Source organism: Chelonia mydas, chromosome 13 (assembly GCF_015237465.2).
Source record: "Chelonia mydas isolate rCheMyd1 chromosome 13, rCheMyd1.pri.v2, whole genome shotgun sequence".
In the NCBI taxonomy this organism is placed as follows: domain Eukaryota; kingdom Metazoa; phylum Chordata; order Testudines; family Cheloniidae; genus Chelonia; species Chelonia mydas.
In genome coordinates this window covers 15,524,499-15,549,108 of record NC_051253.2, presented here as the reverse complement: position 1 = coordinate 15,549,108, position 24,610 = coordinate 15,524,499, and the positions used below count along the sequence as shown (strand labels likewise).

The window sequence follows — 24,610 nt, the reverse complement described above, 5'->3', positions numbered from 1 at the left end:
TTGTATGACTTCTGGGTTTCTCCTCAGTCACTGCTCGTAGATCCCGTTGCAAGGAGGATAATGCCCTTCCCTGGCCATTTTCACTGATATTGCTAGGTTAAAGTGGGCGTGTATTGGAGATGCTGTTTGTTCAAGTAATAAGTAATGTTTCACTTCCTTTTTTTGTCAATTTTTGACTCCTGTTAAGCAAATTTAAATTAGAGATCCATGTATATTAGGCTTGCTTGCTCCCTAATGATTATTTTTTTTGTACAGCCTCTAGTACAAATGTGGCCCTACTCCTGATTGCTGGGGGGGACTCTTGGTATCATTACAGTAGAAAAAAATAAACAACATTAATTCTTCATTCAGTTTTAAGTCATTTACTGCGGATGGAGCAACCAGTGTCACTATTAACTTCTCTCTTTCTCAAACACCTTAGCACCTCATAGGGAAACAGTTCCCCAACACGATCAGGAGTAGGTAGGTACAGCCCTTTAACAGGTTAAAGTATGTTATTTTAACTATTGGTTTTTCACACTTGATGTGAAGGGAGGGGTGTTCATTGGTTCAGACATTGGACTGCTTTATGTTCTAGTTCAACAGATAATCCCTCAAAGGAAAAAAAAAAAAATAGAAGCAACTGACTGTTGAGAGGAATCATCACAGGTTACAATCTATGAGTTCTTTGAGTAAAACCATTTATATTTTCTTGCATGCCATTAGAGAACTGAAAGATGAGCTCAGTCAGTTTCTGGTCTCTACAACAGTGAGGGGTTCTTCTTTAACAAAAGCAGCATTATTTATAGCAGTGAATGAAATTTTCTTCAGACTCCAGCATGCTACTAAATTGTGTTGTGTGTGTGTGTGCGTTTTTTTTTTCTTTCTCCTAAGCCCATTGAAATCTCTGGTTCCATAGGCAGCTCCCTGATTGGCATTGCTGTTCTGCTTGAGAAAACACACATTCTTTCTGCAGTATCTGAAATGGAATGATTATTGCAGCATACTTGAGTTACTGCTGTATTACAAGTGCAGCAGCCCTTCTAGTAGAGCCAGAGTTAAGGATCAAGGTTTGTCAACATGTGTATTCTAATGCCTGTTCTTAGACATCTAACTTATCATCAAAATGTTACGTAAATTTTAACTCAGGAATGTTTTGTGTGTGTGTCTCTGATTATAGTTGCAGCAACACCAATGGCACCTGGTACAGGTTAGTTGTGATGAGTGCTATATTTGATGTAGGTATTTGTGTGGTATGTCCAAATGATGCCCTCATATACTTGTGTAAGGTAGAATTTGGCCCTGTATTTTTAAAATTCTCCATTTTGTGCACAGATTCCCTGCATTTTCCATCAGTTCTTAGAAAGCTGGTCTCAAACATGTTACTTAATCTTTGAACCAGATGATCGAGAAATCTCAGCATTGTTTGTTTTAGATCTTAAATATGTTTTATTCCTTTCTTTCCAAGACTGCTCTGGACTTGTAATAGTTTATAGAGAAAATTTCCCTGAATCTTCTGTTGCTCTGTTGCAATGCTAGACCCTTGCCCTTCTGTCACATCAGCATATCACCTCTTGCAGGTTTCATGGCATCTGGTGGCTGACATATTCTGAGATATTTCTACAATGTCACGTGAATCATTTTGTCTGCTTCCTTATTGTTTTGCATGTGCCGTTTTGTTAGACATGTTGGCATTTAAACTCTCTCAATTTATACACTTAAGCCATAAAGAAAACAATCAAATGTAGCGGCGAAGAGCAAAGTGGACTGCATATCTCTTTAGCTTTCATCTTTTTCTTGCTATTCTAATTTACATGCTATTGAATGCTAACCTGACCTTTCCTTTCTCTATTTATGATTCTATATCAGAAAAGAGGAAAAGGGATTCTGATTTTTTTAAATACATACTGTATAATAAAAGGTTTATAAAATGCAGACAAATCATAAAAGATCCTGCCCTATGTGTAAGACAAAAATTCCACTGTCAGTGAAGTAACTTTTGTTTCAGAACAAACAGTGTTGTTCTAAGCGGCACTCTGATAGCCAGGATTACATTCTGCACACAGCAATGCATTGAAACCATTATTACTCCCGGGAGAATTCTGCATCACTGTGCATGCACAGAATTCATGTCCCCCGCAGATTTCTTTGCTTACCCGCAGAAAAATGACTTCTGCCAGGGAAACAAAGGGAAGCTGCAAGAGTGGTCACGTGCCCCTCCCTGGCAGCGCAGTCAGGTTGGTTTGGTGCCCGGAGCAGCTGGTAGAAATGTAAATCACTGCTGGGGCAGGGGGATGGTCAGTCGTGTGTGAGAGAGAGAGTGACACTTGGTCCCTCTTGCTCGCTATTGCAGCACACTTGGCCTGGCGAGGCAGAGCTTTGGGGTGTTTCTGAAGAGTGAGGCAGGCTCTGTCCCCTCAGGCAGAACAGAATCTACACTCCTGGGGGGATTCTGCATCACTGTGCAATGCAGAATTTTGCAGAAATTAATGTGACTGCAGAATTTCCTTTCCCCCACAGAAATGGGCTGCAGTGCTGCTGGCTGCCACTCGGAGCCACTGGACCCAGCAGAGCCCAGCTCACACATAGAAGACACTGCTGGTGGGAGGGAGAGGGAGCTAGAGGGTTCCTGGCAGATGTAGTTCCCAGCATGCCCTGAGGGAAGGAGAGGGCAGCATGCAGTGCAAGCTTGGGACCAAGCATCAGGCTGTTTCTCCCTCTGGATCCCTGGGCTCTGGGTGGGTGGGGGCAGGAGGGGAGCTGGTATCTGAGCAAGGGAGGGCCCTGTGGCTGGGCTCTGGGGGGAATGAGGTGTGGGTATCTGTGCTGGCATGGCCCTGCGGCTGGGCTATGGGTATGGAGGGGGTTCAGGTGTATTGGCTGGAGGGGCTGTGGCTGGGCTCTGGGGGAGAGGGATGTGTCTGGCCCCCTGGCTTGGCTCAGTGATGGAGGGGCAGAGAAACAGGAACTGGGTTGCCATAGAGGTTTCTTTAACTCCTTACTCCTGGGGGAATTTTTGTATGTCTGTATTGTTACAGACGTACTTGCTGACAGGTATTTTGAAATAAATTACCAAAATAATAGTAATGATTATATAGTGTTGTTCTGACAAATAAAATTTGCAGAATTTTGCAGAATTTTAAAATGTGTGCAGAATTTTTAATTTTTTGGTGCAGAGTAAACCACTGCAGACATTTGGTCCAGGAGACAACAGAACTGCACGGCTATTGTTTTGGAAAATTTAACAGGGCTTGTAAGTAGAGCTTTGATATAAACCAAAGTATTAGTGGCAGTGTTGTTCTAGAGGGTGTCTCTTGGGGAGTGCCATTAATTGGGATTCTAGTAATTGGAGCATCATAGTCTAATGAAAGTAACTATGTAAAATAAGATAGCGGCTAATGCAGTTGTCCACTTGCATATTCAGTTACCTGCAGTGCATGTTCAAACTAGGTCCTTTGAGTCAGTTGCTTTCAGTGTTTTCCAGTAACAGCTTTATTTGTCTTAGGCGTTTCTGTATCATCTATCACTACAGTCTTTTAATGCTAATGTTTTTAGTCAATTTTAATGGAGATGACATTTCTAATTCACTTTTTGTATCCTTTTGAGATGCTTGTTTCTCAAATACAAATATTAAGAGTTAACCTGAACATAAATACTGTGCTAACAGGGATTCTGGGTTTTTCTTTTGGAATGGTTTTGTGTTCAGTTCCGTTTGCTCTTATCTTGTTGCTTTTCTAAATAATTTTAGGAGGCACATTGGACATAGTTGGCAACTCAAGCTTTTATTTATGTTTCCCAAATAATCCACAAACCTTTTCTGATTTATTGGTGGAAGTAAACTGATGAGTGGATTTCCTACTCTTTGTTTCTAACCAAGTACCTCCCATGTTACTTCATTAAGCACAGACTCCCAGAAGTGTCATTGTACGCTGCAGAATTTGTAACTGCAAGGGTGTGCCAGGGTATTGTAATTCACCAGGATGATTTTTGGATGAAAATACCAGTTAAATATCATTAGAAGAAACTGTCAACATTCAATACCTGACTTTATTTGGAAAATAGACTCTTCAAGCGTCTGTTGGTTCTCTGTGCAGCTCTTCAAATTTATCCATGATTTCTTTTGGATTTTAGCAGTCAAATTTATTGACGTATCCTCAATAAACTCTGTTGCCACAAAGAAAATGTCTGGTAAAATTTAGAAGAAGAGCTGCTTGTTTCCAGTTCTGTCTGTCTTCATCCCCTTCTCTCACCCTCATCTCTGAATTTCAAGACTTTACATCTGGTCTAGTGTTAAATGGTTTAAAAAAATCCCTTCATATTGAAGAAACCACAAATCTTTTAGTCTGCCATAGCTGCTAGTTAAATGACAGCTGACTGTTGCTGGTGTAAGGAAATAAATATTGCTGTTTAATTGTACTCTGTCCTTCCAAACCCAGCTTCACATCAGTTCTTGCAGGAGGGCATCATAACTGCAAAATGATGTTGAGGGAATTTATACCAAAAATGAACCCCTTTAAGGGGAAACTATCTCTTGAATTTTAGATGTGATATGCTAGATCTTGAAGTGTGAGAATCGTTGCTGTGTGGCTTCGTTCTTCTGACTCATTTTTATGTTCCCTTAGTTTCAATATGTGTTAAAATTTTGTTTTTGAAGAGTTTCTTCTGCTTTATTGCGCTGTGTGCTCAGCTTTCTTCTACCAATACTACTGTTCCTAATGGGATATGGCTAGAGATGGGTCACAACTGGAACTATTTATCGAAACTTTGGGGCTTTGGATAAAAGGGGACCCTTAATCTGAGCCACCAATGGTTTTGCAAATGCAGTAGACTATTGATTAGGGTTTGCAAAACCAAAATCCTTCCTTTTGTTTTTCTTCACGGCTCATATTGATCTGTGGAAAGTTTTGCTCTCTTTGAGCTGTGGTGTGTATTTTGCCATCTGTTTTGCTCATGAATTTACCCAAATGTTGCTGTCTGTCACCTTTCCCAGTTCACATAACCATTGTCTTTCTAGGAGAGTTTGTCTAGTTGTGAGAAAAACCCCTAACAATAACCTTTCTTCATCTCCCTCCATCCTCCCCCAAGTATTCTCCAAGATTTAGGTAACAGTTATTTAGTATGTTGATTTCGTCCATACCCCAATTCGATCATAAGATATGCTCCCTTATTAGCCACTTTGAACCTTGCCTTTCATCTTTATCTAGTGAACTGAAGTGAGATCTAAACTCTTCAAGTGAGCCTGGAGGCATTTGAAGGCAAAATCTCTGGTAAACATTGCTGTAGTGGCAGGGAGGATTCATTTCTAACTGGGGAAAGATACTACTGAAGTGAATTGAAGGCACCAGCAATAGTTTGTTTCAGGACCATGGCTGTAAGGTGCAGGCTTGTGCTTTTGTATCTGGAGGAAGCCACTTACCTGACCTGCTTATTTTTTTGTTGATCCTTTAGTGGGTTCAATTAACATAGTTGTCAGACAGTAGCTTTTAATTCTGCCATTCCTCTACTCATGAGTGAACTTTAATTTTGTTTTAGCCTTCATATTTAAACCTCTATTTGCTGGAATATATAAATAAATCATAAAAATAAAAATGACTACAATGTAAACCTGAACAAGGCTTCTGCATACCTCAGTCCCGGTCTCTCACCAAAGCTAAGTTTTGTCCCCTTTCTCATTCGTTAACTGAGACTACTGGAGATGTATTAATTAGAAGCGAAGAAGAGTCAGGTCAGGTCAGTGCCATTGTTGGAGACCTACCTAGACAGCCCAGATGATGCTGTTGAGTAAGTCATTGGCACTAGGCCTTCTCAGTCAACACAGAACCAATACCCCTTTGTGTTGCTGTGCCACATGCTCTTGGATGAGATTTAGAACTGAGGTCCTGATCGCTTCAGGACATTAAAGGTCTTGTGGTACTCTTCATAAAAGCTATAGAATTAATCTGACGTCCTGACCAAACACCCCAGGCAATTTCAATGGATAAAATATTCTTCCGACCCCCTTCTATAATCTCTGGCATACTGTTGCTGTGTGCTGTTAAGCATTTGCCAAGTTTCACCCCAGAGGTGGCTTCATTTCAGATCTGGATTAAGTGATCCCATGCTGTGTATGAGGCCTTGTCCATACTCTGAAGGGTTTGTCAACATAGATATACTGGTATAGCTATACAGTATAGATATTACCACACCCCACCCCACCCCCGCCAGTGGAGATGACATTTATACTTGCAAGAGTTCATTTGTTGGTATACCTTAAACCAGTTCCCCAAAGGGAGTAAGTTACATGAGCAAAAGGAATTTTTTGCTGTTAAACTGCACCTTCCCAAGGGCTTTTGCTGGCATAACTGTGTTAAGGGTGTGATTTTTTTTTTCACACTCCTAACTGACAGTTATATGCTGGCAAAACTTTCTAGTTTAGACCAAGCTTTAGTTCGTAAACGCACTTCAGGATCTCTTGGGATGAAAATCACCATGATGATCATTTGAGTATGTAAGAAACAAATTCTGCTATTCAACCCACAGACTCCACCTGGGTTTGTACAGGTGTAAATGAGGATGAAATTTCACCATAAGCCTCAATGAGACTTAAGCTAGCCAGAATGGTGTGTGTTGTCTGGATTCAGATTTTCTAGGAACATATTAGTGTTTGCTCACCAGATATAGAGGGTCTGATTTTTAAATGGCTTATGAATGCAATTATATAAACAAAATGTATGCTCAGTTGCATGTCCATTTGGCAAGGGCTATTAATACATGCACATATAAGGTATCTGTGTATGGAAATTAGCCATTTGCACATACCCCCAGGAATGGCACACATAAATTAGACACGTAATGATATGCCTGTTTTGCACATGCACTTGTATTCCTTATGGGCTCTGAAATCAGGTCCAGAATGTCTGGTAAACAGCTTATTGTAGTTGAACTTCTGCTGTTGAACAGTCATAGGATGTTGGTTACATACATTTATTTGGATTTATAACACAGAAGCAAGTTCCTATCTATGGCTGTATGTGCTGATGACAAAATTAAAATCAATGTGATTAAAAAAAGACTTTACTGTTGTCAAATTTCCGAACAAGTGGAAGCAGAAATAACTTAACTAACACCGAGAGCAAGAGCACAGTTTGAAAAGAATAACTATAGATTTCAGAGGCTAAAAGGATTATGGAAAATGAAAAATATAATCAAAGGTGCCAAGTAAATAGAGTACTTTGGAAAGATAAAGGAAAAATTCATTTAGTTACAGAACCTCTGCTGGGAGGTTTTATCTTTAATTAAGTAAATGTAATTAGAGGATCCAGTTAATGGCAGTGGAGAATGCATCGTGTTGTACATCTTGAAGTTTACTCAACATACAGCAGGATCAAAACACAGCTGTGAGAGCCTGAGAAAAAGTAGGTCTATACTTTTGTGAAGTTTACTTTCTAAATATCTTGATGTGAATGTGTATCTCCACTGAGGCCAGAGTCCAGAGAAGATGACTGTTACTAATTATCGTATTCTGATAGTGCCCCAAAGCCCCAGTTATTATCAGGGCTTTATTGGCAGTCTTTGGCTTAGTGGATCGAGCACGGTATGGAGACCCAGGTGACTTGGGTTCTATTCCGAACTCTGCCACTGGTCTGCCAGGTGACTTTGTGCAAGCCACTTCCTCTCTTTGTGCTTCAATTTCCTCACCTGTAACATGGGGATAATGATACTGACCTCCTCTGTAAAGTGCTTTCAGAGCTACTGATGAAAAGCGCTGTGTGAGAGCAAGATGGGGGGTATTTGTATTGGGCTGGGCACTGCACGAATACATTAATAAAAGAAAGAAACTGCCATCAAGAGCTTACAGTCTGCAACAAGTAGGAGTGACAGGAAATTGGGAAGGGGAGGATGTTAATGGCCATAAGCTGAGCTATGTTCACAGGTAAGTGGCTTTGAGTTAATTACATATTTTTGTGATTAATTTTTTAAATTAATTTTCACAAAGAAACGGACAGTAAAAATACAAAAGTTAAATGACACACAGCTTGTATATCTATCCAAATACCGTGCATTTCATAGGATAACCAATAAAATTATGCCATTACCCACCTTTACAACTTGTCAACCTGCAAGCAGAGGCAATACAAAATTAGACAATATTACACAGACCTAATATGTTTGGTTGGTGTAACAATAATAATAAAGGTTTCAGAGTAATAATAAAAAGACACACACAAATAGGCAATAAAGGGAAGGAAGGGATTGGGGGGAAGAAGTGGGAGGGGAAAAAGCAGAGAGGTCAGGTGGAATGGAAGTCTGGGCAATCGGAGCATTCTTTATCTAAATATATCAGTAAATGTGGCCCACGTTTCTTCAAATTCATGTAATTGCTCTGCCTGTCAATAAGCTATTTTTTCTTTCACTACTAACTCAGACAGGTCCAAATAGCAAAGCTCTTTTCTGCGCATAAGCCTACTTCCTCCATTTTTGTAAAGTTGTACGCTCAGTAATAATTGCTGCCCTCTTCCTTCAGTAGCAGGGAGGGTGTCAGATATACAAGTTAAGGGAATACAGTCGAGCTGAAGCAGTATAAATTATGATAAGCATGCGTGCTGTTATCTATGGCTGTACATTGTAGTGTTTGCAAGGATCTCAGACCAGCCTTTACATTGGTAAAAAGAACAGGAGTACTTGTGGCACCTTAGAGACTAACAAATTTATTAGAGCATAAGCTTTCGTGGGCTACAGCCCACTTCATCGGATGCATAGAATGGAACATATAGTAAGAAGATATACATATATTGTGACGGGGCAAGGCCAGATGGCTATAGAAAAGTAGTGGGAGATAGATATATTAGCTCCAGGCTAAACAAATCCCTGGTACCAGGTTAAGTGAAATGGAAGCTGCTCCAGGTCAGTTAAGACACCTGGGGCCAATTAAGAACTTTCCAGAAGGCAGGGAGAATGCTAGGTTTATTGGGACACCTGAAGCCAATCAGGGGCTGCCTGAAACTAGTTAAAAGCCTCCCAGTCAGTCAGGTGGGGGTGCATGTCAGGAGCTGTGGAAGGAAGTTGTGCTGTTGGAGAGGATGAGTAGTACACACCATATCAGACACAAGGAAGGAGGCCCGGAGGTAAGGGTGAAGTGGAGCTTGAGGAAGTGAGGGCTGCTGTGGGGGAAGTTGCCCAGGGAATTGTACATGTCATGTTTCTAAAAGGTCAGCTACCATAGCTGATACTATTAGGGTCCCTGGGCTGGAGCCTGGAGTAGAGGGTGGGCCCGGGCTCGCCCCCCCCCACCTTTGCCACCTGTTTAATCACTGAGACTGGGAGACAACAGAGACTGTGCAAGGAAGGATAACTTCTCCTCACCTCCCTTGCTGGCTTATGATGAAAATGGCTCAGTAGACTGTGACCCTTGTCTCCAGAGAAAGAAGGGTTACGTGGAGGGTCACAGTGAGCCTCTGAGGCTAGCGAAATCCGCCAGGAAATGCAGGACCCATGGAGGCAAGGACAGAGCTTTGTCACAATATACATAGAGAGAAGGTGGAAGTTGCCATACAAACTGTAAGAGGCTAATTAATTAAGATGAGCTATTATCAGCAGGAGAAAAAAAAACTTTTTGTAGTGATAATCAAGATGGCTCATTTAGACAGTTGACAAGAAGGTGTGAGGATACTTACTATAGGGAAATAGATTCAATATGTGTAATGACCCAGCCACTCCCAGGCTCTATTCAAACCCAAGTTAATGGTGTCTAGTTTGCATATTAATTCAAGCTCAGCAGTTTTTCCTTGGAGTCTGTATTTGGTGAGTATTTTAAAGTGCAATTGCCTCACATCCAGTATTTGCCTCCTTCAGGGGATTCTCATGCTAATGGCTAGATGCAACAGTTATGCTTGTGATTACCATAAGAGATGTTGTTTAAAGATGGCTTGCTTCTGTGACAACCAAATTAATAATAATGATAATTAATAATAAAAAAATCAGTCACATAAATAAGAGCCTCTCTTTGGCTATAAAGCAGAGATGTCAGAAAAAACAAGTTGAACATCCTAATCTTCATTGAGACCTCTTGAAGGGAAGCTGGGAGAGGTCTCCCCTTCCTTTCACTCCATTTTTACAAAGAACAGTTCTTCCCACCTGGAAGCTGGATGTACCATAAGGAAAGCTTTGACTCTTGGGAATCTCATGCTGCTTTCTCATCCTGAGTGATTGCCCTTTTGTTTTTTTTAAATCTGAGTGTTTTGGTTTGGTTTACAAATAAATGGGACTCTCCTCCTGCTACATCCCCCTGTGCAGTAGGAAACAAAGGGGAAATGCATTTTTGGATAAGAAGCGTTTCCATGCCTGTTCTCTATTGGATGGAGTTAGAATGGCTTATATATGGCTCATCAGGCTGTATACTAAGGACCGTTTCTTCTTTTAGTTGAAATATTAGGGCCCAGTAGTCTGGGGGAAGGAGGACTGGAGTACTCTCCCTACTGTTGCTACAAAGTTCAGAGTAGCCATAATATGCAACGTAATGACAGTAGTACAGTCATAGATGGCTGTGGCAATGTTGCACTTGTGCTAGGCTGGATATGAATATCTTTTTTTAAGGAGCATGCACCTTAAGACAAGCTGGTTCTTAAACCTTCTCTGCTGACATGATTTCCTGCTGGTTGACGATGTTCTATTTATGGGCCTTTCTTATGGTTGTTATGGCAACCAGATGCCAGTTACTGGAACCTTTTAAGGGCCTCTGTGATGAACAGCGGGTTTAAGTGCTGCACCTGCTGACTCTTAGCGTCTCTGATAGCTTCAAGAGCTCAAACATCCATGAGAATGGCAGAGCCAAACACTTAGACATGGTGTTCAATGCAGCATCGAACCTTTGGGTAAGGCTCCATCTGAACACTTGGCATTTACTATATGGAAGCGGGATTCATTCATTGTTAGCTTTGAGAAATGTGAAGTTAATTTTAGACACATGCACTCCTGAAGCCTTTCTGTCTTTTTATGTCTGGGCTGTGTGATTGCTCCCTACTTCTCTCCAGGCCCCTTTGCTCTTCCAATTAATTTCCCTTTGATTCTTCAGCCTGGCGCTGTACCTGCTTGTGTGCCTCCCCCTTGTAACTGGAATAGCCTTTTTGACTCCGTACTCCGTACATCTTCACTCTCCTTTTGCTAATCCCAGTCTCAGGACTTTTCTTCCATCACCCATCTCCACCCCGTCACTACTCGAAAATGCAGCTGTAATTAACCCTGCTTGAGGTTGAACCTGTGCGCTCTGGATCCTAAAACATGACTCCCCACAAGCCTAAGCCAAAGGACCATCTCCCTTAGCAAGATGGCATTAGAAGACACTTAAATCCTCTGTGGCCCAACCACTAGAGGGTTACAAAGACCAATACTTCCAACAACCCCATGGGAGTCAAGGGAAATCCAAGCAGAAGTGGGCCCCAAACGTGGCAGATGGCAGAGAGAGGTAATAGCTTTGGCACTCAGTTTAGGGCAAGAGCATTGCAATTCCTGTTCCAGTGCTTGGAGGAATCTCAGTGGCATCCGTGAGGGCCGAAGATAGGGGGTGGGAGCTGGGTGTCAGGGATGGCAGTACTGGATTTGGGTATATTGATCCAAACTATGATCTTTTGGAGGTTTTTTTTCTACCACTGCCTGTCATGCAAGAAAACCACATAAAGGAATTGCAGTGGCTCACACTATGCTTTTTGCAGAAGGCTTTAAGGAACAGAAATACTGTGCTATGGTTGCCCTTCCTTTTGGAGGGAATCTCCTTTTTATATTTTATTTTTGGTCATGTGCTTATTATAGCTATTTCCCAATTCATTTCTCTTACTAATAGCTGCCATATTACATCCAGTCAGAGAGAGTTGTAGAAGTCCTAGGTTTTAACACTGAGTGACTACAGAGTGGGGCACTGCCATTTTTCTTGCACAAATGACTATGAGAAAGGATGGTTTTAGTGCTGTAATAATGAGCTTGGAGGGAGAGGGAAGAGAGCCAATCCCTCAGAGGACTGCAGCGGGTCACGTTATGGTCTCCTAATGTTCCCTTTTTGTCTATTGTATGATTCTAGTGCACTTTCTAAGGGCATATATTCCACCCTGTAAGTCATCTTTATTTTATTCTATATCAGTTTTTTTGCTGCCTGGTTTTGGTTCACCTTCACCATGGTATCTCGATGTCTTACCAAATTTTGATAGAAGCCTTCTTGTTCAGAGTCAGTGTGGGGTATCAACTGTGGGAGGATACAGCTATACATGGGTAAAAAAACAGATGTTAGTGTAATTATGCACTAAGGCTGGTATCTTATCAGCAATAATATCACTGCCAGGTTGTGAGAGCATAAAGGGCCCCTCTGAAGCTACTGGTCTGCACAGGCAGAGGTGAGAGGAGCACCGCTCGTGCTACTCGATTAGGTTGGGTTATGGAGTGATTGAGCGTATATGATGAGATGATGTTCTGAGAATAAGGGATGTTTGGACTCATATCCACACTAACTTTGCTTGGGATTTGAGGCTGAAGCAGAGTTCAGATTCAATTACATCAAGATCTCATGAACCTTTTCCACAAGATTTCAGCCCTAAATGGAATCCAACTCTTTGAGGTCCAGTGTTTTAATGAGGTTTCCAGTGTCTCTTGTGTTTTTGGCTCCACTGTGGAACTAAATCAGCAAGGTGGTTTGGCACCAAGGTTTTGCATAGAAATTCCTCTGGCATTCAGAAGGTTTCAGATTGAAGTTTCTGGTTTTGGCCTTTCTCCAGAAATGAGAACACACTTTTAGATTTCCATTTAATTTACACAACTGCTCCAAATGCCTGAAATAGTAGAAGAGCTATAGGCAGAGCATCTGCAACTGGAAAACTGCCCTCCAATTGCAGTCTAGTGTAAAGTGGGAAACTGAGGCATGAGTCCACCCAATTAAATTTTCAGACAATCGTTGTCACTTAGTTTCTGATTTTATATATATATATATATATATATATATATGAATGAACAGATAAGAGAGAACAGGCATGGGGCCAAGTTACCATGTTCTGGGATATTGGGAAGCTCTCCACTTCATGATTGTCGTCTCAGGCTTTGGTCTGGTATTTCCAACTTGGGTACTTGTTCACTTGGGCTTTTTGTATCTTTCTTCATTATGTATTCATTTGCTTTCTTCCAATAAACATTAAGGATGATCTCTTACATAACCCATACAGTACACATGTGCAAGCTTCAATTGACATAACTTTTGCTGTCTATATCTATTTTCATGTCATGTCATCTTACTCCTGTTTTTCCCAGTGTAGTGACTTTTTTTATCATAATATTTTGTGTATTTTATTGTACTGATTCACTTCCTCTTATCTATGCCCTCTAACAAAATACATTCCATGAACAAAACATCACCTTTGTCCTGTCAGCTGAGCACATTATTTAAACAAGTCTAAATAAGAGAGAAATTGGCAAAACAACACTCATGTCAAGCACAGGCTAGGCCAAAGCCTTAGCACAAGTATTACCCTGCTATATCCAAACTCATTCACCATACATGACCATAAACTATTAACATTAAACTATAAAAATACAATCCTTATTTTTACCATTCAGTAATTTTTCATCTTTGGCGATTGTGTACCATCCTAAATTATTCACTAACAGAACCTTTGTTTTTTTTATTTGAATAAGAAAGCTAGAGAGAACAACATGCCCCAATATCCCCAGTGTCAGCAGCATATTCTTATCTTTTCCAAACGTGGATTTCCAGAGGACTTTTTTGCTCAAAGTTTAGCACTATGCTTGTAAATCATTAAAAACCCTGGTCAGTAATTTTTCCTATTGCATGTTAAGGTGCTTCATTCAGTTTAGAGTTTGGGTATTTAATTGTTCCCCAACACTAGACATACTCCAAAATGGTCTGAACTTCATGCAACATGAAGCAGTTGCTAACTCATTCAGTGTCCACCTCTCTCTTCATGCCATGTTTTCACACACACAAGCTTAATGTTTACTTTTGATAGCTTCCTCTCATCTGTTTATTTAAAAAACACATTTAAATGTTAAGCACTGATTAACATCACTTGTCAATTGGAAGAGTAGCTTGAACCTCTTCCCGTGCCTTTTTTATCCAACACTTTAATAAAATGCAGTCAGACCACCAAGCTTTACATAAGATTTAAGATTAGTCTGAAATAATTTTGATGATACCCTGATTTGGTGTGACAGGCAGTGACGGGAGCAAGAAACACCATGGTAGAACTGAACTGGCATCATATTAAAAGATAAAGATTTTATTCGTGCAATGTGGTGATGTCTTTATTCAAAACACTTAGCTATTTATCACTGCAGTTATACAATGCCATTATTCATTGAACATTTCCTGTTGTTTTTGGTTTTTTTCCCCCTTTCATCTGCAAATTATCATTATTTTGCTAACATACACTGACCTTATCAGCTAATGCAGTCAAAATTCGGTTGATTCGGCTACCATCCTTTGTTTTACTCAGGTGTCACAGATGACTTTAAACTTATTAAATGATCCCTTATGAAAAAGCCCCATAGAACTGAATTGAACTTACAGGGCAGGATACTTTTTCCTGGGGGGCAGTGAATCTGAAAAGGACTTGGAGGTCATGGTGGATAGTCAGCTGAACATGAGCTCCCAGTGGGATGCTGTGGCCAAAAGGGTTAACACGATCCTTGGATGTGTAAACAAGGATATATCAAATAGAAATAGGGAGGTTATTCTACCTCTGTATTTGGCACTGGTGCAACCGTTGCTGTTATACTGTGTCTAGTGCTGGTGTCAACAATTCAAGAAGGATGTTGATAAATTGGAGAGAGTTCAGAGAGTGAGCTCCTTGAGTCAATCAGTGTGCTTAGCTTAATAGAGAGAAGATTATAGACAATGATCAAATCACCCCATAACTGCCTACAGGTTTGATAATACAGTAGGTGGCTTTTCAGCCTAGCAGACAAAGATTTAACAAGATACAATGGTTGAAAGTTGAAGCTAGAAAAATTCAGAAACCTCATTTTTAACCATGAGGCTAATTGACCATTGGAACACCCTACCAAGGGTTGTGGTAGACTCTCCATCACTGGAAATGTTTAAATTAAAATTGGATGTTTTTCTAAAGGATAGGCTGCAGTTCAAACAGGAATTAACTCAGGGAGGTCCTGTGCCCTGTGTTATGCAGATCAGACAAGATCACAATGGTTCCTTCTAGCCTTATCTATGAATTGGAGTTATGAAAACAATAATTCCATAGAAATTATTAAATTCTATAGGTTTTAGAGTGAAGAGGTAGCTTTTCTATCAAATGTTTAAACCACCCTAAAGAATGTAATATAGAATTCTATGTCTGCTATGGAAGTTTGTAGGATGTTTTTTTAAAGTACCCCATTTTGCATAGGAGATCATTCTCCTTTTCATAAGGGTCAGGAGGTCTTAAATGTTGAATACATGAATCCTCCAACCTTTTCCAGACACTGCTGTGAACATTCACCCCTTAATTGATGTATTATTAAAGCAGTAGGTGAAACGAGGAGTCAAATAGCTCAAAACACTCGAAATGTTGTCTTCAGGGTCTGATCAGCTGAAAGGTCTGACAGTTGTTCCTGCATTTGTCACCTCACGCATGGGTAACTGCAATGAACTCTGTGTAGGGCAACCTTTGAACCTCATCAAGAATGCTATTGCCTACCTCTACAATGGGGTGAGCCGATATGAGCATCAGTCGCTAGTGCTTCATGCTCTGACTTGGCTGTCTATTCAATTTTTAGTGCAATTGAAGATGTTGATGACCATCTCTATAGCCTTTGGTAGCTTGGGACCTGGCTGTTGGAGAAGCTGCCTCTTTCCCATCCCAAGTCAACTTGCGGCACTGTTGCTGTTGGTTCATAGAGCTGAACATGGCAAAGAGGCAGTGTCAGAACTTTCTTCGTGGAAAGACCTCCTCTGCAGAATTCATTCCAGGCGACTTTATGAATCCCAGCTGGCAGCATGCAGGTGACAAGATAACTACATCTGTTGTGTTTATTTATGCATTTATTTTAATTACAGTGTTTTCAGCTGGCAGGATAACTTTAAGTTCTAACAAAGCAACACTATTTCTATTCAGTTTGTTTCCACTATGGAATTTTAAAGCATAGCTCTAGTTGTAATTACTGAGTCTCTATATGCTCATAGACAAGTATCACTTCATAAATATTGAATTGTGCTATTATGTACGGTCCATTTTGTGCGTGATGGTTACCTAGAAATAAATTGATAGAAGTTAGGTAATTATCACTGGAGGTATTCATGAGGATTTGAAAGCAGATAAATAATAAATAGGAATGTTGTTTACTCATTCAGCTTTAAAACCAGAGAACATTCTTGTCATTATCTCATTGATGCATCCGGTCCAGTAAGCAGGAAGGACTATGTGAAGGAAGAAAAGAAAAAAGCTAAAGGCAATCTAGGTGTTTTACAGGCAACAATTGTCACCGAAATCAGGCCAACATTGGGGATGCGGGGGCAGGGTCTTGAAGAGGAACAAAACTGCTTAGTAGATTGTTTCAGTAGACGTTAGTCCCTGGGTGCTTAAAACTTCTCAGGATTAGGCCCTGTAAAAGAGGACAACCACTTGTACCCTGTATTGAAGTTGGGCCCTGTCCCAATTTAATAAAACACTTAACTGAGTTTAAGTGCTTGCTCAATCTGGGCCTATGTAAGCTAAGTGTTTATCAGTTTAAACTGCCTGTACGTGTTAAAAATTCATTCTGTGCATCACTCCTTTCTGCTTCACTATCATCTCTGCCAATGAGACCCAGCATACTGAAGACTCTGAAATATTAGGATATTGTTACTTGCATGATTGCCAGCAACAATATAAAAAACACCACGTCACTTGATTTTCCTAAACCTTATCTGTACCTAGAGGTGAGATTAAAACCAGGTTGCATTGTGTGACTAAGAGTACAATACAATGGTTTCTCTTAATTTGTAATAGGTGATTTGGTGAAGCACAAGTGTAAAAACAAAGTGTACATTGATTTAGACATTTTGCAGGGGCCCTGAGCTCAGAGTGGTGTCTGAACTATTGCTGTGTAATCATCTTCAGTGAAGGTTCTTTTTATCATCTGCATTGGTTGTTAGCCTTCCCCTGCTTCTCCTCCTATTTTGCCCTATTTCAAAGTTCCATTAGTCAAACTCTGTTTGATAAAAATGCCGAGGTCTCTTGTTACCTTCCGCCATGTAATGGCTTTCTTATATATTCCTCTCTTTGCATTGTTGATTTCTGACTTCATTTGTCTGGCTGTTTACAGTCATTTTCTGAGTCCCAGCACCAGAGAAGCAATTTATAGACAGAAAGTAGAGAAAACTTGTGTGTTTATCTTGGATACTTAAAAAATCATTTTCAAACATTAAAAAAACAAAAAGCTAGGCATTTCAGCTTAAAATATATGCATATGTTGAGAGTCGCAAAAGCAAGTATTATTTTCAATCAGCTGTGTATGAATCAAAGTTAGGATACAAACAATGTTCAGAATCTTTACTCAAGCTGCTTATGTTCTACTGGCATTTGAGAGGGACAGGACTGAATTTATTGATGTTTTAAATTCTGTTAAAGAATATTTGACTGGCTATATGTGATCTTTCTGAGTCCATTGATATTTATACCTTTTTCCTACTTATTATTTTCAGACCATCTTTTTTTTTCTTATGAAAAACTGCATTCTTTTTATATGTTCAATGATTTTTCTCTTTGAGTCAGTACTGAATCATTGCCCCAGCATGGCATTATGGCACACCGCATGGCTGGCTGTGTCATCCATTGGATGAGATGTAATATTGCAATGTTGAACACTTGTGGCTGTTTAAAAATCAAACAAGCAAAAAACTCACTGTCACTTTTGGGACTGTTTATAATGAGTGGCAAACTATTGGAAATTCAAGAAGTGAGGGTTTTTTGGGTTTTTTTGTATTTCATCATGAATTTAAAAATGATCCTATTTTGCTTGCTAAATTATCTAAATATAGTTAATTTCTTTAAAAAAAAAATTGGTGGACCAGTTTGAGTGAAAGTAACATAGTGGAAATGAGAGAATGTGTCACGTGAATGTAAAATAACCATTTTGTCAAAGTGAGGAAACTCCAAATTTGGCTAAAAATGAAATGGTTAAAAAATGGGGGGGAGGAGGGGAAGGAATCACTCACTGTTGTCTCACAATCTCAATGTTAACCTGATAAAATTCCAGTGTGGGTAAATCTATCCTGCTTACTTAACATTCCCCTTGTAGTCTCATGAGGAATAAGATAGAGAATATCTCCTGTTCTCAAGTTTTTGATAGTTTTGCTGTTGTATAGGAATTGGGAGCTCTTTAGATAGTTTGGGAGTCCTCTAGTGGACCTCCCAGTCTTTTATTGTAGAAATCACCAGATCTTAACAGATAGACAGTGTGTGTATATAGAGAGAGACGTGGACCTTGAACAATTGTATGTAGTTAGTGAGCTTCGTTATTTAGAACCCAGCTGTGCCCATGTGGTTTCCTAATATTATCAGTGCTGTGAGGAGAGCAAAGACACAACAGCTGGACACTGTTAATAGCTGCTTTGATTTGCTGTAGAGGTAGTTGCACTTCCTATACTAGTGATTCTTAACACTACTTGCAAATATCTTGGTAAAGTTTTTGCAAGGCATTCTGGAATGCTTCTAAATGAAAGACACTATATATAATTAGAATCATGATTAGCCATAAGTAACCATAGTGCAAAGAAGACAGTTACTACATCATTCTGTTTTGTGGCCTCTTATTACAGTTTAGGAAAAGCCTATAACTCGTTCCCCTGTCTAACACAGACTTTCAGTTCTTCAAGGTTTGACCCATGTTACCTTCCATCTTGACATGAAACTGATCATTATTTCAGAAGGCAGGAAGAAAAATAAAACCACATCTAGATCCATTAATCAATGCAGTACTGGAATTATTTGAGCTGATTTCCCCACCCCTCACACTTTCCTTCTCCACAGATTGATGGAAATATAATAGTTAATAAAATGTGTTTTCGGGATAGCCTCATGCTTTGGATAAGGAATCACTTATCTCTAATGTGCATGTTATTGCATAAAGGCCAATGGAAAAACTATTTAAAGCATACAAAGCTGCCCTTTTCCCTTCCCAATAGCTGCTAGCTCTTATGTTCCAAGATTTTTCAATTGCTGGCGCAGAGAAATGATTAAAAAAACAAACAAACTTGACGTTTGTTTATCAGTTAAACTCTGAACAAATAGGTGGTCTGCGTGGGAGCTCTGTGGGCTGCAGTTACAAACTGTGCTCTCAGACATGCTTGTAACTAAAAGTTCAGTTTAGCAGATCCTTCTGTTCCAGGGTGTCTGTTGGGGGAAAGCATCCGTGAGGCAAATAGGGCTGTGCCAGCTGTACCGTATGGAAACTAATCCTGTTCCCATTGAAGGCAAAGGGCCCAGGATTGGGTCCGTGGTACCTGACCTTTTTTCTTTTTTACTTTTAAGTTCTGATCTGGCAATTTCTGTGGATGAAATGAAAGATCTTGCCTCCAAAGAGCTAGTGAGCTGGTAGCAGTGGGTGAAGTACCTGAAATGAGGAGAAGAAGATAAAAAGAGAAACCTCCAAAAAAAGACATTTCCCCCTCCTCCAGCTCCTTTATGATGCTCTGTTGGCATAAAGGGGGGCAGAAATGACACCCCCACCCACCGGTCCTCTTCCTCCCAATCCCTCCTTAGGGTGAAGTTGGGAAGGGAAAGAAGTGGGACGGGGTGGAGAGAGGGCATCGCCAGATCACTGCTGCAATCTGGGTATTAATTGCCTCTCCTATTCTCCTTCTCTTGGCTCCTTATGAGACTTTGATTAGGAGTTAAACTAGGCAGGATCTTGGCGGGGTCCAGAATATGGTGGTTCCAAAGTGGCTCACATCTCCTGCCACCTTCATTTCTGCACTGAGTGCAGGAATTGGAACATGAGGGGAGATTTTCCATTGCCTTGCCCTGTGTGTAGTCGTTTGCACCTGTGCAAAGCTGGGTGTAAAATGCTGCTGTTTCTGATATGGGTGGCTGTATGTGACAGCATAAGGTACAATACAAAGGCGAGACAGGTTCATAATGATCTGTATAGGAGCTGCTCCTAAAATGGCACAGTGTTCAGTTTTCTTCTTTTGAAGGAGGCCTTTTTGTTTGGCCTTTTCTGGTTGTCTGGGTAGAATATTACAGCAAATATCACTGAACAGCCATGATTAGACAGATTGCTGTTTGTATTCCCTCGGTGCACTGGGCAGGAGTGTTTCATTTCAAACATCATTGACAACTTGCTTCAGTGATTCTATGGCATCTATAGCATAACCCTATCATGAGGGAAAGATGAAAGGGAAATATTTATATATTTTATTTTGGAAGATAGGCACATTGGACACACACATCCTTGCTCTCCCACAACAGCAGCTGTATTGAGAGCAAAGAAATCTCACTATCTCTCAGCCCATCAAAGATCAAAGCAAATGTAATTTTTACTTTGTTGTCTGAAAGTTCCATTTTAAGATTAGCTGGCTCAATTTTCATTCCACTTATCATGATTGAGCTCAGCTGATAGTGAAGTCACAAATCCTTAATGCAAGTCAAAAGGATATAGAACAAGATGTTTGTAATGGGTTCTTTATACCTATTAACCTATGGTAACCTTGTTGATAAATACTGATTTTTAAGTTACATGACAGAAGTGTATTGCTTGACTTGGCTGTGTACCTTGTATGAAATCGGCGCTGATTTGAAGCATCAGGAGTTATGAGTTAGTATCCTGGTAAGGGATCTTTTGCAATCTTATGGATAGTCCCACTGTTTCAATGGAGCCTCTCACATGAGTAAATATTGCAGCATTTGGCCCCTGTACACTAACAATAAATAGCCATGAGTACATTAATCGAAATTCCAATTGTTTTAATTAATAACTGGGAAATGAATCTTTCTTTTCTGCTCCCAATATAATCACAATGTCCTTTATTTAAAAATTGAATTAAGAACATCTTTCTGAGGCTAGCCTGAGTTCATCACCTAGAGCAACTCTCTTGAGCTAAGCAAAGGAAAGTACATTACCGTTGTTCAGAATGGTGGGCCCAGTGCTGAAAAACTAAGCATCTTCGAACGTTCCAAGTAAAGTAATTGGAGTGGGGGGTATTGTGGTGCCTGGAATGGGTCACAGCTGTGAGTGCCGGTCACAGGTCAGACTGTCAGAAAACTGGGCAGACCCACCCAAGCTGGTGGTATATTCTATAATTAGATTTTACCAAACCAGAAACAAATGTGCGCTCCTGGATCACTACATTAGTTTTACCATAGAGTGACAAGCTGCCTTAGACTCCACAGCCTCCACTTTACCACCTAGACAGACTGGACTTTACGATGAAAGGTTATTAAAACCCAAATCACTACACATTAGGTTCTTCCAGCCCCAAAGGGCCAGTCACTTACCCTAGGTCAAGGTACCTGTCGGATCTCACCAAAGACAACACTGGAGCCAATTTCTGTACTAAAGTAAATTAAAGATTTATTAGCTATGAAAAGAAAAAAGAGTTGTTGAAAGGTTAAAGCAGGTAAAATACATTACAGATGAATCAAAGTTTGTAAGTCCAATCTGATAGCAGAAATGGTGTATCTGTTTACTTCTCCATAAGTCTCTCAGGGCTGCCCAAAAATGATTTTGGTTTGGGGATCTCTGTCTTGTATCTGGAACACTCCCTGACAGCATCCACATAGATCAGAGATGAAGGATCATTCCAAAGGATTTTCTTCTTATAGCCATTTTCTCTGGAAAGCAATCTGGCAGGTGTTTTTATCACAGCATGCATTTTCCACTGACGAAGAATAGGCAATGTAGACAATGTAGTTTGTGAATCTCCATCGTTAAACTAAGGAATCTTGCTTTGAAGACAGGATGCTTCCTCAGTTACAGTTCTAAGGCAGTTTTCATGAAGCTTTCACATCAAATACATTCTTATCTTAAAACGAACACACTGTAAATTAAGGTTATTTAATTACCGGAGAGTACATAATAGGATATCCAGAAACAATTCTTCATTGGCTTTCATATCATTTACATATTAAGTATGTTCACATATAAACACTAAATACAGGCCTTTTGACCTAATGTTAACTAAGTAGAGTTGCATACTTAATGTACAGGTAAGCACAGAGTTACAGGACATGAAAAAGGATATAGAAACAACAGGTTAATTTAGTTACACTAGTATACATCAAACAGGATATAGGTAGATGAAGACAAATACAATTAACATCTGTTTTAACAAGTGAATTGTCTAGATGCACAACAGTACCTTTTAACACTCCTTTGTAGTTTCACACACCAGTGAATTGCCCGAGGGCTCTGATCTGTCAACATCACGGGGAAATTGTACAGAACAATATGTCACCAGAAATGGTGGTTGTTTGAGGGTTTGGTTGTATAGACCTTGTGACAGATATGGGGCTGTCTCTAATAACTTATGAAAACCATATGTTAGACTGATTATTGAAGTGTTTTCTGTATGACTGTATGCACTCTGGTATACACTGCTATTTGCACTGCCTGAAGTTGGAATTGTGGGGCACTGTAGACAAGCCCTTAGGATAAGAAGACAATCCATGGCCCAAAGGATGTAGTCTAACAACTGACTCAATAACTTGCCATGCTTATGACTTTTGAAGTTTGAAATTAGAAATCTAGATATTAGAGATAAAACCTCTTTAAGTCCCCCCCCCCCATGGAAAACAAAATTTTCATTGAAAAAATTGAACACTCAAAAAAGAAAAAGAAAAAAAAATGTTGGCTGTAACTCAGAAAATGTTAATTTGGCAATGCTGCCATGGTGCCTCATGGGAATTATAGTTTGGGTGCCTTGTGCCCCCGTTCTCCTCTGGGTATATTACATTTTCCATGATGCCCTCTGTTCTCCCCTCTTGCAAAGCCACCATGAAGCAGCATGGGAGATCTAGGCCAGCCATCAAGCTCATCCCATAGAGGAGAATGAGAGCATGAGGCACCCATACCTACAACTCCCATAAGGCACCATGGCAGCTACTGTGAAACTAAATTCAATTTTCAAAGGTTTCATTTCTCAACAAAAACTGCATTATTTTGTGGAAAGCAGACCCTTTTCACCAACATAGCTGAAAACCTAATTTTCTGTCAACTAGTTTTGACAGAAAACTTACGACAAGCCCTACTAGAGATGGGTCTGAGCTGCAAACTTTGGGCCCAGATCCAAGTTATGAAGGACATTTGAGCTGCTGGTAATATTTTATGAATATTATATGCTCCATCAGTTTGTCTGTTGTTGTGGTGTTTACTCTATTAGTATAAAGGGTTAATTCAATCGGGAGCTGACAGCAGGTAGACAAAGGGAGACGATGACCTGGTAACATCTCTTACAACATCTGGGCAGTGCTGGAGTAATTTGATGCGATGCTCTGGCTAGATCCTGTTTTAATAACTGGGCCTACAAGGCCCTTAATTGTGAGCAAGTTTATAACGTGCTACAATAACCTATAACCATAAATGTTAATGGGGAAAGATGCAAATGAGAGGTGGAGAAACAAGCAAAAAGATCTACTGATATAAATTAAGGACTGTGTTCAGATCATGCCTGGCAAGCAAGAGAAATGTGGGACTGGAAATTAAGGGACCAAAACTGGCATGTCAGAAATTAGGCCTAATTGGTGGACAAAATAATGAGAGGACAGGGCTGTTCTTCCCATGACTCCCTTTTGGGATTCTCAAAAAGAGACTTTTGTGGTGAAAGCTGGCTGCCATGAAGGATAACAGACGGAAAGAAGGGGATGGAACGAGCTCCATCATTATGGCTGCCAGCCCCACCATCTCCTGGGATCCAGTGTGACAACATTGTGCCTTCTTCTTCCTAATCCTGAGAGAAGTCCTGACTAGACTGGGCCAGAGAGATGACATCACCACCTCCAATGCTCTAGCTAATCCTGATTTCCACCTGGGATGTGAGACTTGGTTACACTGCCCCTCTTCCCTCTTCCTTGTCCTTCCACACCCTTCTCTTCTTTCCTTATCCCTTTCCTTTTTTCCCCTTTCTGCATATTCTGAAACGTTTTAAATATGTGACCAGAGAGACAGCCAAAAACAATGTCCTAAAGACCTTGACGCTGATACGGGTTTGCCAGGTTTCAGAGTGGTTGATAAGGCCGTGTGCTGTTTCTGTGTTTTTCCACCAGCTAGGCTGCAAGTGAGAGTCAACCCCAGAGACAGAAGCTGCATTTTCTCTTTGCTGTTCTTTTCTTTCCACTTTTGTGTGTTTGTCTTGTTTTAACAGCTCCAGTCTACCTCAACTAACATCTTCTCTTTTCCCCCAAAATGAGTTATTACCATTTGAGACTGTCAAATAGAGGGGTTTTTTCTTCTCAAAACTCTCTGCAGTTAAAGGGAAAAGGAACACGGGATGTTAAAATGAGAGCAAATGCTTTAACTTTTTTTTTCTTTTTTCTCTCTCTATGTTTAATCAAAGGTTTTGTTTTTTCACAAAAGGATTTTTAATGAGGTATTTACCATGGTACTAAGCAGGCTGAGATCTCTGTATATCAAACCCTGAACTTTAACACCATTTAATATTGGAGCCTGATAGGGTTAAGTTAACATC

General features: G+C 40.2%; 1 long non-coding RNA gene across 2 annotated transcripts in view; it reads left to right on the top strand.

Moving 5' to 3' along the window:
- The first annotated feature begins 908 nt into the window (after positions 1 to 908).
- The window catches only part of LOC119567946, a 136,893-nt gene continuing 113,191 nt past the window's right edge, over positions 909 to 24,610 (top strand). Inside the window, exon 1 of one of the 2 annotated variants that reach the window (XR_005227886.2) lies at positions 909 to 1,049. This is a non-coding gene — a long non-coding RNA (uncharacterized LOC119567946). The remainder of the gene's footprint in view (positions 1,050 to 24,610) is intronic. The other variant, XR_006285344.1, reaches the window with a different exon arrangement.